Raw genomic sequence first — 20,484 nt, 5'->3', positions numbered from 1 at the left:
GTATTGGTTGAAAGCAATGTTAAAGTTGAAAAACGCACCCAAAACGCTGCGTGTGAACATAGCCCAAGTGGTGGAGAAACATTTTGGTCTGGGGTTAATTATTTTTTCTTATATACAAGTCATTATCCTGGAAAGAATGTACCTTAACATATTTCCCAGCAAAATCCATTTTGGTTTCGTTTTTGTATGTTTTTTTATTGCGCCTGTAAAATGGTATGAAACTCTGACAACATTGCTTACAGCTGTGACTTAGGAGTCAGAAATGCTTCCATCAGGGGCGATCACCATGATGGTATTGTGTCATTTGAGCAGTGTTTCCATCATTTTCAGACGTTTTTAGACCTTAAAAGGACCCCCAGGGGGATTGCGGTATTAATAATCAGGCTTCCCATAGAATTACATTGGGCTCTTTGCTTGGGTCGAGTACCCGAGTATTCCAATTTGCTCGACCCGAGCAACGAGCACCCGAGCATTTTAGTGCTCCCCCATCACTATCATTTATCCTTTTGTAGAAAGAGTGTACATGAGAGTAGCTAATGCACCATGGCTCCAACTGGAGAAATACAAATTTGAGAAACTCCACAGGATGCCAGCTTAGTGGACCACAGCCCCAGCTAAAGGAATACAGATCTGCTCCATTGACCATCACTGAACCCATGAAAACATTTGGAGAAGCCATATTGGGACAATCAGGTCACCTGGCCATGTACTTCAATGGACTGTCAGCTTCCTAAGCTTGTTCATACATCCTTGCTGTTGGTGCCAGCCAAAAGCAGGATGCCACAGGTGGGGGTATTTGGCTTTGGAAGCCCTAAAGTTACAGCTGCTCTAACAGCGGAAGGGTGAGACTGTAATTGTAATTTTCACCATCTTAGGTACTTACTGGGATTGTACTATATGTTATTGTTTGTTGGCGATTCAATAAAGTATTGCCATACTGTTTTACCCTCACCCTGCGTTGCCTGAATAATATTCTGTCCAAAGGAAAGGAGGGCCGAAGTTCAGTGGGATGAGCCCTGGTCCATGCAGTTTTTCTAAAGACAGCTGAGAAAACAGGCAAGAGCAACAACTTACCCTTGTGTCTTCACAAGAGGATGTCATCTATATTATGCATCCAATGCCCTCATTGTATAGAGCAGGCAAAGCTCCCAAGTCTGGTTCATATGAACTTAACCAACATTCGCTGTATACAATATAAATAAATAAATTATATATATATATATATATATATATATATATATATATATATATATATATATATATATATATATACACACACTGCTCAAAAAAATGGGAACACTTGAACAACAGAATATAACTCCAAGTAAATCAAACTTCTGTGAAATCAAACTGTTAACTTAGGAAGCAACACTTATTTACAATCAATTTCACATGCTGATGTGCAAATGGAATAGACAACAGATGGAAATTATTGGCAATTATCAAGACACCCTCAATAAAGGAGTGGTTCTGCAGGTGGGGACCGCAGACCACATCTCAGTACCAATGATTTCTGGCTGATGTTTTGGTAACTTTTGAATGTTGGTTGTGCTTTCACATTCGTGGTAGCATGAGACGGACTCCACAACCCACACAAGTGGCTCAGGTAGTGCAGCTCATCCAGGATGGCACATCAATGTGAGCTGTGGCAAGGTGGTTTGCTGTGTCTGTCAGTGTAGTGTCCAGAGGCTGGAGGCACTACCAGGAGACAGACCAGTTCACCTGGAGACGTGGAGGGGGCCATAAGAGGGCAACAGCCCAGCAGCAGGACCTCGACCTCTGCCTTTGTGCAAGGAGGAACAGGAGGAGCACTGCCAGAGCCCTGCAAAATACCTCCAGCAGGCCACAAATGTGCATGCGTCTGCACAAACCGTTAGAAACCAACTCCATGAGGATGGTCTGAGTGCTTGACATCCACAGATGGGGGTTGTGCTCACAGCCCAACACCGTGCAGGATGCTTGGCATTTGCCACAGAACACCAAGATTGGAATTTGAAATTCGCCACTGGTGCCCAGTGCTCTTCACAGATGAAAGCAGGTTCACACTGAGCACATGTGACTGACATGACAGAGCCTGGAGATAGTGTGAAGAGCGATCTGCTGCCTGCAACATCCTTCAGCATGACCGGTTTAGCAGTAGGTCAGTAATGGTGTGGGGTGGCATTTATTAGGAGGGCCGCAGAGCCCTCCATGTACTCGCCAGAGGTAGCCTGACTGCCATTAGGTACCGAGATGAGATCCTCAGACCCCTTGTAAGACCATATGCTGGTGCGGTTGGCCCTGGGTTCCTCCTAATGCAGGACAATACCAGACCTCATGTGGCTGGAGTGTGTCACCAGTTCCTGCAAGATGAAGGCATTGAAGCTATGGACTGGCCCGCTCATTCCACAGACCTGAATCTGACTGAGCACATCTGGGACATCATGTCTCGTTCCATCCAGCAACGTCATGTTGCACCACAGACTGTCCAGGAGTTGGTGGATGCTTTAGTCCAGGTCTGGGAGGAGATCCCTCAGAAGACTGTGAAGAGCAGAACAAAAATGGTTACCTCAATGAACCATTTTAAAAAGAATTTGTGATAAATATTGACCTGTCCATTCAAGGACATTTTAGCTATAGTATGAAATCCTGTTTTTCTTGTCTGTGGAATTGCCTTTGTACTGTTTGTTGTGAAACTGCCGCCCACGAAACTGTTTTTTTCTTTCTTTCCTGTTTTGTCTCTTTGTTTAAACATGCAAAACTTGTATAACCACTGAACCTACCGATACAACTATATAAAGAAGGGATAGCACCTTGAAGGCAGGCGTGCTTCAGAGACTTCCCAGTAATACACTATACAAGACGTGTCTTGTGTATTATTTCTGGTGATTCCCCACTTCCAAAGGCTGCTCCGACTGAGTGTGATCCTGACATTTCCTGGCGCCTGAACAGGGACCAGAGGTCTGTGTATTCCTTCAAGAACACCGGCAGAATACGAACGAAAAGAGAATCTGGGATAATGGACGGCAGATGAACAAAAACCTGGCCAGGTAAGAGACACTGTTAGATCTCTTATATGTGCCCTGCACTGTCCGTAAGATTTTCTGTGTCGTGTTCTTTAGCGGGTAGTTCTAGTAGAGGAGGATACCTATAGCTCGGGTTCTTGAACTATTTAGGAATTGATCACCTCACGGAGTACGGCATTGAATGAGAGTGAATGTGAATAAAAGGTGTGTGGAAGTTGGGAATAGCCCTATAAGCCGCCCAGGGTGTTGAAACAGAAGAAGTGACTGTCCCACTGGGCAACGTGGTTGCGTCCTTTCGGGGAGACCTCCGCGCCTATGTTCAATCTCTGACCCTGTCTTTGACAAAAACCTGGTGACGGATAAGTGTATGATAGTATGAGCCCAGGACAGATAAATTAGCCTGGGATAAGAATACGTTGTGTATGATAGTATGAGCCCAGGACAGATAAATTAGCCTGGGACAAGATACGTTGTATGTTCTTTTTCTTTTTCTGTCTGGTTGCATTTGTGTTGTTTGCTATAGGTGTAGGAATCAGGATTTTCTTACATCAACACAGTTTAAACATCCTAGCTCCTTAGGAAGAAGGTAACGAGGTATTCTCATACCCAAACGCCACCTAGGGCAAGAAAAGACATCCTAGCTCCTTAGGAAGAAGGTAACGAGGTATTCTCATACCCAAACACCACCTAGGGCAAGAAAGCTCAGGATAAGAAAATGGGGAATAAGCAAACAAAGTCGGAACCAGAAGAATTAGATATCTATACTATCATAAAGGAGAGAAGTGGTGAAGATGCCACTAAGGGGCTGAGAAAGATTTTTAGTAAGTTTGGAGTTACTAGGGCAGAAGCTTTTAGTAGAAAACTATGGGAAGGAATTCAGGAAAGAAAAAAAGGCATAATCACAGACAAGAAATGGATAGATCAGATCCAAGCATTGATTGATGTCTCTAGGGTAGCAGAAAATGAGGGATGGACATATAATCAACAGAGTAAAAAGTGGTGTATTAGACCCGCAGGCTGTGGAGAAAAACAAAATGTGGAATCTAAAAATACCCCACCCCCATACCTTAACCCACATGCCCCATCTTTTCTCCAAACACCACCTCAAAGTTTAGCCGGACCAGGAGGATGGGTATGTCCGCACTGTGGACAACAAAATCCAGACTGGAGAAATGATTGCCTAGCCTGTGGTACACCTAGACATGGCGCTGTACTTGCCCCTGTTAGGGTAGTACCAAGACCCTTTAGGGAACCTGGTGCTGATGGAGTAATGGGAACTAGATACCACCAAACTCGACAATATTTCCCTTGGTCCCCCGCTGAAGGCATGTCTCTCTTGCATAACGCACCAGATCCCACCCAGTGTCCAGTTAGATTTGCACAATATATACAGCAAATTATGCAGACTCACGCAGGAGATTGGGCAGATGGAGAAGAATTATGTAGAATGAAAATGACTCCTGGACTCTTCCAGGAGCTATTAGCAAATCTACAGGTACATAGGCCCCAAGCAGGAGATGGTGCCTTACAAACGATAGAATCAGGTACGCAATTTGTAGATCACTTAATGGTTTTCATGAGGGAGAGACAGAGGCAGAGAGGAACAACGGGAGTGGTGGCTCAGAAATCTGGACAATCAGTAGACGAATATTATCTAAGTGTAGAAAATAATTTCAGAGATGAAGGCATGGATCTAACCGCTCCAGGAATGATGAGGTTAGTTACAAAAACCTTTATAGATGGATTGTCTCCAAAAGTGAAGGAAAAGCTTAAGGCCGCAACCCCTGATTGGAGAACCTTGGAAGACCCACACCTGGCTAGACAGAAAGCTGTAGGGATAGAAATGGACTTAAGAGAAAATTCTAAGCCAGTAAGAATTGCACAGGCTAATACTGGCTCTGCTAATCAAAAGTTTTCTTGTCATTACTGTAAGAAGCCAGGACATTTCCAAAGGGAATGTAGGAAGAGAAAAGCAGATATAGATTCAGGAACCTTTGTACCCAAAAATAGGATAAATAACCCAGTGCCTGATCAAACAGACAGCTCAGAATGACTGAAAGTTATGCAGGTCTCTCTTCCTTCTAGAAGACCAATAATACAAGTTGAGGTTGAGGGTAAAAATGTACCTTTTCTGATAGATACGGGAGCAACATCCTCCATTTTAAATCAGGACTTTTTACCATATCCTGACAATATATCCTCAAAGGTTACATATGCAGAAGGGTATGATGGTAAAATTCAGGCGTTGCCCTTTACAAAACCTTTAAATGTGAGCTTTGGCCCTAAAACTTTTGTATCCAAATTTTTATTTGCTAAAGGTGCACCTACCTGCTTGTTGGGTACTGATGTCTTAAGTAAAATGCATGCAAACATCCATTTTAGAGGAGATGGCACAGTTATGCTGACCATCCCTGAAGATGCAGAAACTCTGGAACCATATGTTAGAATACAGGCAATGGAGGATTTTCCCGAAATTTACACTCAACAAGCAAAAATTGACTTGTCTCGGGTTCCTGACAGCCTATGGGCAAAAGGAGACACTGATGTAGGATTTTTATCAGTAGCTCCTATACTGTTAGAAACTGCCCCGGGAACCATTTTACCTCAGCTCAGGCAATACCCCATCAGCGCCCAGCAAGAACAGGCGATTTCTCAACAAATTCAGGATTATGTGTTACAAGGTGTTTTGGTAGAAATCAGGTCACCCGCCAATACACCCTTATATCCTGTTAAAAAGAAAGTGTCCTCCAAAGAAACTATGGTGAAATATCGCATGGTGCACGACTTACGGGAAATCAATAAGGTTTTGGCACCGGTCACCCCTGTGGTACCGAATCCTCATACCTTACTGTCTCAAATTCCCAGCACTGCTGCATATTTTACGGTAATTGACTTATCAAACGCATTTTTTTCTGTGCCACTACATAAGAACTGTTGGCATTTGTTTGCCTTTACATTCAAGGGTAAACAATTAGCATGGACAAGATTGCCACAAGGTATGGTACACTCACCAACTTTGTACTCTGAAGCAATGCAGACCGTGCTAAAAAATTTCATCCCAGAACCAGGAGTAGTCATTCTACATTTTAAAAAGAATTTGTGATAAATATTGACCTGTCCATTCAAGGACATTTTAGCTATAGTATGAAATCCTGTTTTTCTTGTCTGTGGAATTGCCTTTGTACTGTTTGTTGTGAAACTGCCGCCCACGAAACTGTTTTTTTCTTTCTTTCCTGTTTTGTCTCTTTGTTTAAACATGCAAAACTTGTATAACCACTGAACCTACCGATACAACTATATAAAGAAGGGATAGCACCTTGAAGGCAGGCGTGCTTCAGAGACTTCCCAGTGATACACTATACAAGACGTGTCTTGTGTATTATTTCTGGTGATTCCCCACTTCCAAAGGCTGCTCCGACTGAGTGTGATCCTGACAAGACCATCCGCCGCCTCATCAGGACCATGCCCAGGCGCTGTACAGTAGGGAGGTCATACAGGCACAACGAGGCCACACACAATACTGAGCATCTTTTCCTTGTCATGAGGTATTTCCAATGAAGTTGGATCAGCCTGTAATTTGATTTTACACTTTGATTTTGAGTATCATTCCAAATCCAGACCTCCATGGGATATTCATTTTGATTTACAATGATAATTGTCATGTTTTATTGTTCTGAACACATTCCACTATGCAATGAATAAAAATTTGCAACTGGAATATTTAATTCAAAGATATCTAGGATGTGGTATTTTAATGTTCCCTTTATTTTTTTGAACAATATATATATATATATATATATATATATATATATATATATATATATATATATATATATATATAGGAAAAAAAAGGAAAACAGCACAAAAAAGTAACAAAAAAGTGGGACTTTTAATGCCTGAACGGCGTGGCGACGTTTCGGATTTTCCAATCCTTTTTCAAGCAGTGAACATACAAATGAAGCAAGTATATATAGCTGTTACAAATATTGCTTACTAATTTGTTATTAAAAGATTATTTACATTTACACCATTAATATCAATGTGTTTTATATCGCAATAAGGTGCATCAATATATATTTTTCTCAGATAAAAATCCTCATAAAGTGACATTTGTGAAATAAAGTGCATCGTGACTGTGCATAAAATACATTAATGATCAATTAAAATCTCACAGATGTCCCAATCTATCATAGAATCAGATCAGAGGCGTACTTACAAACAAAAATGCCACATGTATTCCACTCTCAGCGTCCTCCTAGAGTCACTGCGCATGTCTGTGACGTCTAGCAGAGGAAGCAGGGAATTGTGGTCGACGTCTGCGCACAACTATTCAGAAAACATCAGCGCCATCTTGAAAAAGGGAAAATGTAATGTCTTCAAGGGCAGAAGACAAAGAACAACGATCCAAAAGCGATATATCAAATTTCAATAAGCGCTGACCGCTCATGTTAATGTTAAATGTAATATAAATATTGTTAATTTAATAATCATATATTTATTTGGCTGATAGTCACACCATCAATATATCTATATAAAGGCACCCGCAACATCCCTATTAATTCAAAACTCCAATCATGTCTCAATGGCATAAATGGTCCGGACATAAGTCCAAGGAGGATGCATGAAAGCCCTCCCCAATCAAGTGGGGCTTCATGTACCAGAGCAGGGACACAAACAGAGTAGGGGGTGGACAATCCCCCTCAACTCACTTATGTCACCCATAAAACAAGGACCATATTTTACAGCCATAATAGAGTAAGAAGGAAGCCCCACTTGATTGGGGAGGGCTTTCATGCATCCTCCTTGGACTTATGTCCGGACCATTTATGCCATTGAGACATGATTGGAGTTTTGAATTAATAGGGATGTTGCGGGTGCCTTTATATAGATATATTGATGGTGTGACTATCAGCCAAATAAATATATGATTATTAAATTAACAATATTTATATTACATTTAACATTAACATGAGCGGTCAGCGCTTATTGAAATTTGATATATCGCTTTTGGATCGTTGTTCTTTGTCTTCTGCCCTTGAAGACATTACATTTTCCCTTTTTCAAGATGGCGCTGATGTTTTCTGAATAGTTGTGCGCAGACGTCGACCACAATTCCCTGCTTCCTCTGCTAGACGTCACAGACATGCGCAGTGACTCTAGGAGGACGCTGAGAGTGGAATACATGTGGCATTTTTGTTTGTAAGTACGCCTCTGATCTGATTCTATGATAGATTGGGACATCTGTGAGATTTTAATTGATCATTAATGTATTTTATGCACAGTCACGATGCACTTTATTTCACAAATGTCACTTTATGAGGATTTTTATCTGAGAAAAATATATATTGATGCACCTTATTGCGATATAAAACACATTGATATTAATGGTGTAAATGTAAATAATCTTTTAATAACAAATTAGTAAGCAATATTTGTAACAGCTATATATACTTGCTTCATTTGTATGTTCACTGCTTGAAAAAGGATTGGAAAATCCGAAACGTCGCCACGCCGTTCAGGCATTAAAAGTCCCACTTTTTTGTTACTTTTTTGTGCTGTTTTCCTTTTTTTTCCTATATTGCTGGAGCCGTTGCAACATTGGCTTGGGAAACTTTGCACTTCAAGTGTGGTAATATGATGCTGTTCTAATTTTTTCAAATATATCATGTGTTGTGGAACCTTGCATCGGACTTATTATACATTTTGTTATAATTTTTTCTTTTTATTTTTTCTGTTTTTTTCAGTACAACTTTTGCATATTTTTGGCTTAATTTACTTTCCTGTGTGGGCCATGGAAAAAACTATGCCTGATTCAGGTGTCTTTGCATATACTAATGAAGACGGGGAGAAAATACTGGAAGGGGTAGAAAGTAATGCTACCTTTTTGAGCACACCATCCCTATATGACTTGAAACTTAAATATGAAAGTGTCATGAGAAAATTCACTACAGCACAACTACATTTAATAACCCTTAGTGAATACTATAGGGTTAATAAAATCCCTAGAGGGCTTCGCTCTAATATTCGCCCCAATTTGATGTCAAATGATGCGTTTTTCTGCACTAAGTTTAGTATGATTTCTAACAAGTACGGCCTGGACATAATCCTCCTTAATGTTGAATATCTACAACAAGAGACTAAAAGATTGAAATGTGATATATCATCGGTAGAATTGGAAATAAAAAGTCTTTTGAATGAGGAGGAATGGAACAATTTCAAAGAATCTATAAAAATTAAAATAGACAAATTGCGCCTTGAGTTAGAGGATGTAAAACGTAGAAAATGGAACAGAGACATGGACGACTACAAAGATGGCAACATCTATAATTGGCAAAGAGACAATTCCGGCAATTGGAGAAAAAGAGGTTATTGGACGGAAAAAAATGGACCTTATTGTTATAATGATAGAAATTTATTATCTAACATTAATTTTTTTAGGACCAGACCCTTTGAAAGAAAAAATGAAAGCAGCAGGAAAAGGGGAGGAAGAAAACACCGGAGACAACAAAAGAGGGAAAAAAGGGAAAAACAAATCATCAGAAAAACAGATGGCGACAAGGAGCAAAGAACAGACCTGATTGTTAATATTTCAAGTAAGACTCTTAGTGAAAATCAAATATCAGTTCTAAATAAAGGGTTATCCTTTGGGCTAAGCACACATGTGGACTGGCTCCAACTTAGTATGGATCTTCAGCGATTCTTTAGATCGATCAAATTAAAAGAGTGGTTTTTTAATAAACCAAATTTGGAAAAACCTTTCAATTGCAATTTTAGTCTACAACAGCTGAATTTAAAAAAAACTAGTAACTTCACCCCACCAAATAATTCTTCTGTGATTGATGCCTTTATTCTTGCAGTTAACCAAGATATAGAAATTTTTAAAAAAGAATGTACTAACCAGTTTTTGTGTCCAAATATGACAGCAGGTGAGATGGAGGCTCTGTATGAATTGGCACGGGATGATGAAATAATTATCAAGAGTGCAGATAAAGGTGGTGCAGTCGTTATTATGAACAAAAAAGATTATATGGATGAAATTTATAGACAGCTTGCCGACCCGGAGGTGTATGAGAGACTTGCTTATGATCCAAAGTTTGACATTGCAAGAGACATAAAATTTATCTTAGATGATGCCTTGGAGAGGCAAATTATTGATAAGGAGGTCTTTGAATTTTTGACAATAGAGTTTCTCATCACTCCTGTGATGTATATTTTACCTAAAATACATAAGTCTCTCATACATCCTCCGGGCAGGCCTATTGTTTCAGGCTGCGACTCCATCTTTTCACATATTGGAATTTTTTTAGATAGAATTTTGAACCCTATTGCCAATCATACAGAATCTTTTGTAAGAGATACAACGGATTTTTTGGAGAAAGTTGGTGGTATTGAGATCACAGGTGAAGTCATACTGGCCTCATTCGACGTAACTTCTCTCTATACGTCAATTGAGAATAATAAAGGTCTAACAGCAGTTAGTAAAAAATTGCAAAATACCCAATACTCTGAAGGAAGCAAAAGATTTATTTTAGATCTTCTTGAACTAATATTAACTAAGAATTATTTTTTATTTGGAGATATTTTTTACTTTCAAGTGCGAGGAGTCGCCATGGGCGCAAATATGGCGCCGGCTTATGCGAATATCGTCATGAGTGTCCTGGAGGAGGATCTCGTCTATGTGTCTCCCCACTTCAGCTATGTGGCTGCGTGGTGGAGATACATAGACGACATCTTCCTCATTTGGACAGATACAGAAAACTCATTAATTGAATTTCATAACTATTTGAACACAGTTGATGACACAATTAAGTTTACTTTGGTACATTCAAGGACAAACATCCAATTTTTGGATGTAAATGTGAAAATTGAGAATAATAGACTTATGACTCAGCTGTATTCAAAGATGACTGATAAAAATGACCTTCTTTTATTCAACAGTCAACATCCTAAGAAAACAATTGAATCAATCCCATTTAGCCAATTGATTAGGGTCAAATGAATTGAAAGCGAGGAAGATTCTTTGCAAAAATCGATGGAAAGCACCCTAAAGAAATTCTCAGATAGGGGCTACCCCAATAACCTGCTGCATAGACAGAAAAATAAAGTTGATTTGATGAAAAGAGATGTCCTTCTACAAAAGAAATTTTGTAAGAAGGATATTAAACGTATACCTTTTGTAACATCTTTTTGTGAGGAAAGTAAAGAAATTTCAAAGATTGTCTGTAAACATTGGGGAATGCTGTCAAGATGTCTACCACATGTGACAGAATTTTCCAATTTGCCAATATTTTCTTATAAACGTAGCCGCACCATTGGCTCCACTTTAATTAAATCTGACATTGGATCTTTTAAAAAATCTAATCAAACTACAATATCTGGTCAGAGTAGAAAAGGATGTTTTCCATGTTTGTCATGCATCAATTGCAATATGATGCTCAAAGGGTCAAGTTTTGTTCACCCAGTCACTCGTGTAGAATATAGAATACAGCATTTTCTGACTTGTGATTCTGAATTTGTGGTGTATTTGTTACAGTGTCCTTGTTCCTTATGGTATGTCGGTGAAACAACTTGTGATTTTAAAACCCGTATAAATCAACACCGACATACCATAAGGAAAAAACGTATGGATTTGCCTGTGTCCAAGCACTTTGTGGAAAAATCACACACAGAAAAACAATTGAGATTTCGCATCATTGATATGATCCCTGTTCAGAGAAGAGGAGGTGATCGGGTGCGATTATTGAAAAAGAGAGAATTAGAGTGGATTATAAAACTTAATACATTAAAACCTCATGGACTAAATGTGGATTTTAAAACTAGTCAAGTTCTATAGGATATGTGAATATGTTTTTCCTTTCTCATATATGTGTTAAAAAGATTTTTAATTTGTCTTTTTCAGATTTCCCAATCTATGAAAGTAGAGACGTATTCTGCGCACAAGTTTCTAATTGTTTTTTGAGAGAGAAAAAGAAACAAAGAAAAGAAAATAGCTCATTTATAAAGTTTTTTTCAAATAAAAAATATTATTGGCACCCACCTGTCCCCTTTTTATTTCTTCCTTCTTACTCTATTATGGCTGTAAAATATGGTCCTTGTTTTATGGGTGACATAAGTGAGTTGAGGGGGATTGTCCACCCCCTACTCTGTTTGTGTCCCTGCTCTGGTACATGAAGCCCCACTTGATTGGGGAGGGCTTTCATGCATCCTCCTTGGACTTATGTCCGGACCATTTATGCCATTGAGACATGATTGGAGTTTTGAATTAATAGGGATGTTGCGGGTGCCTTTATATAGATATATTGATGGTGTGACTATCAGCCAAATAAATATATGATTATTAAATTAACAATATTTATATTGCATTTAACATTAACATGAGCGGTCAGCGCTTATTGAAATTTGATATATCGCTTTTGGATCGTTGTTCTTTGTCTTCTGCCCTTGAAGACATTACATTTTCCCTTTTTCAAGATGGCGCTGATGTTTTCTGAATAGTTGTGCGCAGACATCGACCACAATTCCCTGCTTCCTCTGCTAGACGTCACAGACATGCGCAGTGACTCTAGGAGGACGCTGAGAGTGGAATACATGTGGCATTTTTGTTTGTAAGTACGCCTCTGATCTGATTCTATGATAGATTGGGACATCTGTGAGATTTTAATTGATCATTAATGTATTTTATGCACAGTCACGATGCACTTTATTTCACAAATGTCACTTTATGAGGATTTTTATCTGAGAAAAATATATATTGATGCACCTTATTGCGATATAAAACACATTGATATTAATGGTGTAAATGTAAATAATCTTTTAATAACAAATTAGTAAGCAATATTTGTAACAGCTATATATACTTGCTTCATTTGTATGTTCACTGCTTGAAAAAGGATTGGAAAATCCGAAACGTCGCCACGCCGTTCAGGCATTAAAAGTCCCACTTTTTTGTTACTTTTTTGTGCTGTTTTCCTTTTTTTTCCTATATTGCTGGAGCCGTTGCAACATTGGCTTGGGAAACTTTGCACTTCAAGTGTGGTAATATGATGCTGTTCTAATTTTTTCAAATATATATACCCGTATTTTCCGGCATATAAGACGACTGGGCGTATAAGACGACCCCCCAACTTTTCCAGTTAAAATATAAAATGTTCTTAAAAGTCGGGGGTCTTCTTATACGCCGTATGTTGTCTTATAGGGCCGGTGACTAATGTGCCTTTTGGGGGGGGAGTGGTCCTGATGACGAAGAGGGGGCATCTCACAGGAAAGTGTGAGTGGAGTATCCCCCATTACCTCATTGTAGCTGCAGTGTGGGGTGCTGGGGAGCGGCGGCAGCCACCGCCCCACAGCACAGCACCCATGCGGCACAAAGAGGAGCAGCAGCTGCCGCCTCTCCCCAGCACAGAGACCCCATGCTGCAGCTACAATGAGGTAATGGGGGATACTCCACTCACACTTTCCTGTGAGACGCCCCCTCTTCGTCATCGGGACCACTCCCCCCCACCCACCATATACACATTGGTGTCTGCACTCGGCGTACAAGAGGGCACCCGGCGTATAAGACGACCCCCGACTTTTAAGAAGATTTTCAGGGGTTAAAAAGTAGTCTTATACGCCAGAAAATACAGTATATATATATATATATATATATATATATATATATATATATATATATATATATATATATATATATATAATTGTCTAAGGGTTTTTCCGTCTGTCTGTCTTTCTGTCTGTCTGTCTGTCTTTCTGTCTGTCTGTCCTGGAAATCCCGTGCCTCTGATTGGTCGAGGCCAGGCCTCGACCAATCAGAGACGGGCACAGCATGGCGACGATGATGTCATAATGGAAATCCCACATCTCTGATCCCACATTGGCCTCGACCAATCAGCGATGGGCACAGTATCGACGTAGATGTCATAATGGTTGCCATGGCGATGATGATGTCATAAAGGTTGCCTCGACCAATCAGCGACGGGCACAGTCTGCCGCGAATTCTGGAATCATCATTGTCCATATACTACGGGGACATGCACATTCTAGAATACCCGATGCATTAGAATCGGGCCACAGTCTAGTATATATATATATATATATATATATATATATATATATATATATATATATATATATATACTAGATGGCAGCCCGATTCTAAAGAATTGGGAGTCTAGAATCCATATATACTTTATTTATTCAAATGTAAGAATAATACAATTAATAAATAATAGTAAGAAAGAACAAAAAATGGCTGCACTCACCAGCTCTTGACAATTCTTGACAGTACGGCACATTTCTGATTGGTCGCTCGCGGCAGGCGGCAACCAATCAGAAAAGTGCCGTGCACCACGAAGGCATATATCTTTGTCCACCCTGAGCGGGTGTAGGACGCTGGTGACGTCACTTATCTCCGGACATTATCTCCGGACAAAGCCACGGAAGTTGGCACAAATTGCCGGAAGTAGTATTCTAAGCAATTATATATTAGATTTTAATGTTATCAGTGTTTACCTTTGAACGTTTATATTGTATTGTCCTGTCACCAGCCATGTGTACGATTATCGGCCGAAAGCCTCTCTGGAACCAATAATCACCCCATGTAAAGGTATCTTTATAAGTTAAAGATTCAGAATACTATGACTTTTATCATATCCTGAACAGTCAAGTTTTTTATGAACCGTTAAGGTTTTCTGGTTGAAGTAAAAAAAACTCTGAGTGTTTACAGTTTGAAACCATAAAATGTTGAAAAATTATGTCATTCTTGAGTATATCACTCAATGGTGCTCATAAACGTGTCAAATTTGATCTATAATATACTTTAATATACGTTACTTTAATCTTTAATATACTTAAGAACAGGGCCCCAGACATCACACAGGGGGTCTGAAACACCGCACAGTGGTCCAAAATATTGCTGTGCTCTGCCTGGGGCCCCATATGCTGCCTGGGGCCCCTGTGCTCTGCCTGGGGCCCCATATGCTGCCTGGGGCCCCTGTGCTCTGCCTGGGGCCCCATATGCTGCCTGGGGCCCCTGTGCTCTGCCTGGGGCCCCTGTGCTCTGCCTGGGGCCCCATAGGCTGCCTGGGGCCCCTGTGCTCTACCTGGGACCACTGTGCTCTGCCTGGGGCCCCATATGCTGCCTGGGGCCCCTGTGCTCTGCCTGGGGCCCCTGTGCTCTGCCTGGGGCCCCATGTTCTGCCTGGGGCCACTGTGCTCTGCCTGGGGCCCCATAGGCTGCCTGGGGCCCCTGTGCTCTGCCTGGGACCACTGTGCTCTGCCTGGGGCCCCTGTGCTCTGCCTGGGGCCCCTGTGCTCTGCCTGGGGCCCCATATGCTGCCTGGGGCCCCTGTGCTCTGCCTGGGGCCCCATATTCTGCCTGGGGCCCCTGTGCTCTGCCTGGGGCCCCTGTGCTCTGCCTGGGGCCCCATGTTCTGCCTGGGGCCCCTGTGCTCTCCCTGGGGCCACTGTGCTCTGCCTGGGGCCCCATGTTCTGCCTGGGGCCACTGTGCTCTGCCTGGGGCCCCATAAGCTGCCTGGGGCCCCTGTGCTCTGCCTGGGACCACTGTGCTCTGCCTGGGGACCCATATGCTGCCTGGGGCCACTGTGCTCTGCCTGGGGCCCCATATGCTGCCTGGGGCCCCTGTGCTCTGCCTGGGGCCCCATATGCTGCCTGGGGCCCCTGTGCTCTGCCTGGGGCCCCTGTGCTCTGCCTGGGACCACTGTGCTCTGCCTGGGGCCCCATATGCTGCCTGGGGCCACTGTGCTCTGCCTGGGGCCCCATATGCTGCCTGGGGCCCCTGTGCTCTGCCTGGGGCCCCTTATGCTGCCTGGGGCCCCTGTGCTCTGCCTGGGGCCCCATGTTCTGCCTGGGGCCCCTGTGCTCTGCCTGGGGCCACTGTGCTCTGCCTGGGGCCCCATATGCTGCCTGGGGCCCCTGTGCTCTGCATGGGGCCCCATATGCTGCCTGGGGCCACTGTGCTCTGCCTGGGGCCACTGTGCTCTGCCTGGGGCCCCATATGCTGCCTGGGGCCACTGTGCTCTGCCTGGGGCCCCATATGCTGCCTGGGGCCCCTGTGCTCTGCCTGGGTGTAGGACACTGGTGACGTCACTTATCTCCGGACATTAGCTCCGGACATTAGCTCCGGACATTATCTCCGGACATTATCTCCGGACATTAGCTCCGGACATTAGCTCCGGACATTAGCTCCGGACAAAGCCACGGAAGTTTGCACAAATTGCAGGAAGTAGTATTCTATGCAATTATATATTAGATGGGCATTTCCTGAAGGAAATACATGGTGCTTGAACAGCGCTACCAGCTTTACAGCAGCACTTTTCACACACGGGACTGGGAGGCGCGCTTACTTTTGCACCCGGGGCCGGGGGCGCGCTTACTTTTGCACCCGGGGGCGCACTTACTTTTGCACCCGGAGGCGCACTTACTTTTGCACCCGGGGGCGCACTTACTTTTGCACCCGGGGGCGCACTTACTTTTGCACCCGGGGGCGCACTTACTTTTGGGGCCGCACTTACTTTTGGTGGGCGGGGCTCCTCGGCCTCCGATTTGGTTGGTGGGGCCCCTCGTCCTCCGATTTGGTGGGTGGGGACCCTCGGCCTCCGATTTGGTGGGCGGGGACCGGCCTCCGATTTGGTGGGCAGGGACCCTCGGCCTCCGATTTGGTGGGCGGGGACCCTCGGCCTCCGATTTGGTGGGTGGGGACCCTCGGCCTCTGATTTGGTGGGCGGGGACCCTCGGCCTCCGATTTGGTGGGCAGGGACCCTCGGCCTCCGATTTGGTGGGCGGGGACCCTCGGCCTCCGATTTGGTGGGTGGGGACCCTCGGCCTCCGATTTGGTGGGTGGGGACCCTCGGCCTCCGATTTGGTGGGCGGGGACCCTCGGCCTCCGATTTGGTGGGCGGGGACCCTCGGCCTCCGATTTGGTGGGCGGGGACCCTCGGCCTCCGATTTGGTGGGCGGGGACCCTCGGCCTCCGATTTGGTGGGCGGGGCCCCTCGGCTTCCGATGTGGTGGTCGGGGCCCCTCGGCCTCCGATTTGGTGGGCGGGGCCGGGCCCCTCGGCCTCCGCTTTGGTGGGCGGGGCCGCTCGGCCTTCGATTTGGTGGGCGGGGCTCCTCGGCCTCCGATTTGGTTGGCGGGGCCCCTCGGCCTCCGATTTGGTTGGCGGGGCCCCTCGGCCTACGATTTGGTGTGTGCTCTGCCTGGGGCCACTGTGCTTTGCCTGGGGCCCCATATGCTGCCTGGGGCCCCTGTGCTCTGCCTGGGGCCCCATATGCTGCCTGGGGCCCCTGTGCTCTGCGTGGGGCCCCTGTGCTCTGCCTGGGGCCCCATGTTCTGCCTGGGGCCCCTGTGCTCTGCCTGGGGCCACTGTGCTCTGCCTGGGTGTAGGACACTGGTGACGTCACTTATCTCCGGACATTAGCTCCGGACATTAGCTCCGGACAAAGCCACGGAAGTTGGCACAAATTGCAGGAAGTAGTATTCTAGGCAATTATATATTAGATATATATAGTATTCCACAAAAATGAATTCCCCCCTCACATTTTTGTATATATTTTATTATATCTCTTCATGGGACAAAACTGAAGATATGACACTTTGCCACAGTGTAAAGTAGTTAGTGTATAGCTTGTATAACAGTGTAAATTTGGTGTGCCCTCTAAAAAATTGAACAAACAACCATTAATGTCTAAACCTCTGGCAACAAAAAAGATTAAACTCCTAAACAGGGATAAGCGAACCCGAACTGGAAAGTTTGGGGTTCGGGTAGGAACTATAGGTACCGGACCCAGAACACAAACTCTTTACTGTATATCAGGTTTCCTGCACGGGTCCAGAAGTCTAATAAAGCTTGTAGAAAGGCTGCAGCACAGCCAATCATCAAGCTTTAAGGAGGTTAGCACTTCTGGCTCCATCACTGCCATGTAGATCTAACGACCTCCAACTAGGTCCCACATTGTTCACCGATTTTCTCTTGAGTGATCACGTCAGTAATGTCATTGCCCAAGAGCCATGACCGCAAGAGCGAGACTGCAAAGGTTACTTGTGATTAATTCTAAATGGCTTAATGTCATCACCCATGAGAAATTACTTCTAGTAACCTCTGGAATCTCGTTCTCATGTTACTGGCTCACAGCGATGATGTTGACTTGAGAACGAGATTGCAGGGATTACTCGCGGTCATTTCTCACTGGCGTAAAATCATGTATGCATGTGTGTATATATGTACAGTTGAAACTAGAAGTTTAAAAACAGTATATAAAAAAAACACATTTGCATGTTTTTTCAAAATATCTGACATGAAACCAGAATAAACCTTTCCCGCTTTAGGTCAATTAGGATTACCATAATTATTAATATTTGCCAAATGCCAAAATAAGGCATTTTTATTACTTACTACAAAAATAAAAAGTTTACATACATTTCATTAGAATTTGATACCATTGCCCTTAAACTGAATTACGTGGGTCAAACGTTTGGGATATCCTTCCACTAGCAATAGTTGGTCTGAATTTGGGCCCATTTCTCCTGACAAAACTGGTAAAACTGATCCATTTTTGTAGGTTACCTTGCTCGCACCTGCCTTTTCAGCTTTGCCCATAAATTTTCAATAGGATTGAGATCAGGGCTTTGTGACGGCCACTCCAAAATATTTACTATTTTATCCTTAAGCCACTTTGTTACCATTTTGGCAGTATGCTTGCGGTCATTGTCCAATTGGAAGACCTATTTCCACACAAGCTCTAATTTTCTGGCTGATGTCTTCAGATGTTGCTTCAGTATTGCCACATAATATTCGATTCTCATGTTGCTATCTATTGAGAAGTGCACCAGTCCCTCCTGCAGCAAAACAACCCCACAACATGATGCAGCCACCCCTGTGTTTCACAGTTGGGATGGTGTTCTTAGGCTTCCAAGCTTCTCCCTTTTTCCTCCAAACATAATGATGGTCATTATGCCCCAATAGTTAAATTTTAGTTCCATCAGACCACAGGACATGTCTCTAAAAATTAAGGTCTTTGTTCCGGTGAGCCTTTGCAAGCATTAATACAATTTTTTTTATGTTTCTTTTGGTGTTATGGCTTCTTCCTGGCAGAGTGGCCTTTCAGCCCATGTTGAGACAGTACTCTTTTCACTGTCGGAACAAAGCACTTTCATCTCTGAAAAACAAAATCTGTCTTCTTCCTGAACTGTATGATGGCTAGAGATTCCCATCTTGTTTGTACTTGCGAATAATTGTTTGTACAGATGAATGAGGGACCTTCAGGTATCTTGAAATTGTACCCAAGGATTAGCCAGACTTGTTCAAGTCCACAATTCTCTTCCTGATACAGTGCCTTGCAAAAGTATTCAGCTCCCTGGAACTTTTCAACCTTTTCCCACATATCATGCTTCAAACATAAAAGATACCAAATGTAAATTTTTGGTGAAGAATCAACAATAAGTGGAAGACAATTGTGAAGTTGAACGAAATTTATAGGTTATTTTAAATTTTTGTGACAATTCAAAAACCGAAAAGTGGGTCGTGCAATATTATTCGGCCCCTTTAACTTAATACTTTGCTGTGCCACCCTTTGCTGTGATTACAGCTGCAAATCACTTGGGGTATGTCTCTGTCAGATTTGTATAGAGAGAGACTGAAATTCTAACTATTCTTCCTTGGCAAACAGCTCGAGCTCAGTGAGGTTTGATGGAGATCGTTTGTGAACAGCAGTTTTCAGCTCTTTCCACATATTCTCGATTGGATTGAGGTCTGGACATTGACTTGGCCATTCTAACCACTGGATACATTTATTTGTGAACCATTCCATTGTAGATTTGTAGATTTTTCTTTATGTTTGGGAACATTGTCTTGTTGGAATACAAATCTTCATCCCAGTCTCAGGTCTTTTGCAGACTCCATAAGGTTTTCTTCAAGAATGGTTCTGCATTTGGCTCCATCCATCTTCCCATCAATTTTAAACATCTTCCCTGTACCTGCTGAAGAAAAGCAGGCCCAAACCATGATGTTGCCGCCACCATGTTTGACAGTGGGGATGGTGTGTTCAGGGTGATAAGCTGTGTGGCCTTTATGCCAAACATATCGTTTTGCACTGTAGTCAAAAAGTTTGATTTTGGTTTCATCTGACCAGAGCACCTTTTTCCACATGTTTGGTGTGTCTCCCAGGTGGCTTGTTGCAAACTTTAAACTACACTTTTTATGGATATCTTTGAGAAATGGTTTTCTTCTTGCCACTCTTCCATAAAGGCCAGATTTGTGCAGTGTACGACTGATTGTTGTCCTATGGTCAGGCTGTCCCACCTCAGCTGTAGATCTCTGCAGTTCATTGAAAGTGATCATGAGCCCCTTGGCTGCATCTCTGATCAGTCTTCTCCTTGTTTGAGATGAAAGTTTAGAGGGACGGGCGGGTCTTGGTAGATTTGCAGTGGTATGATACTCGTTCCATTTCAATATGATTTCTT

The sequence above is a fragment of the Ranitomeya variabilis genome, chromosome 3 (genome assembly GCF_051348905.1).
Source record: "Ranitomeya variabilis isolate aRanVar5 chromosome 3, aRanVar5.hap1, whole genome shotgun sequence".
NCBI lineage: Eukaryota > Metazoa > Chordata > Amphibia > Anura > Dendrobatidae > Ranitomeya > Ranitomeya variabilis.
The sequence above is the reverse complement of the archived record's forward strand: the minus strand, read 5'-3'. Positions refer to the sequence as shown.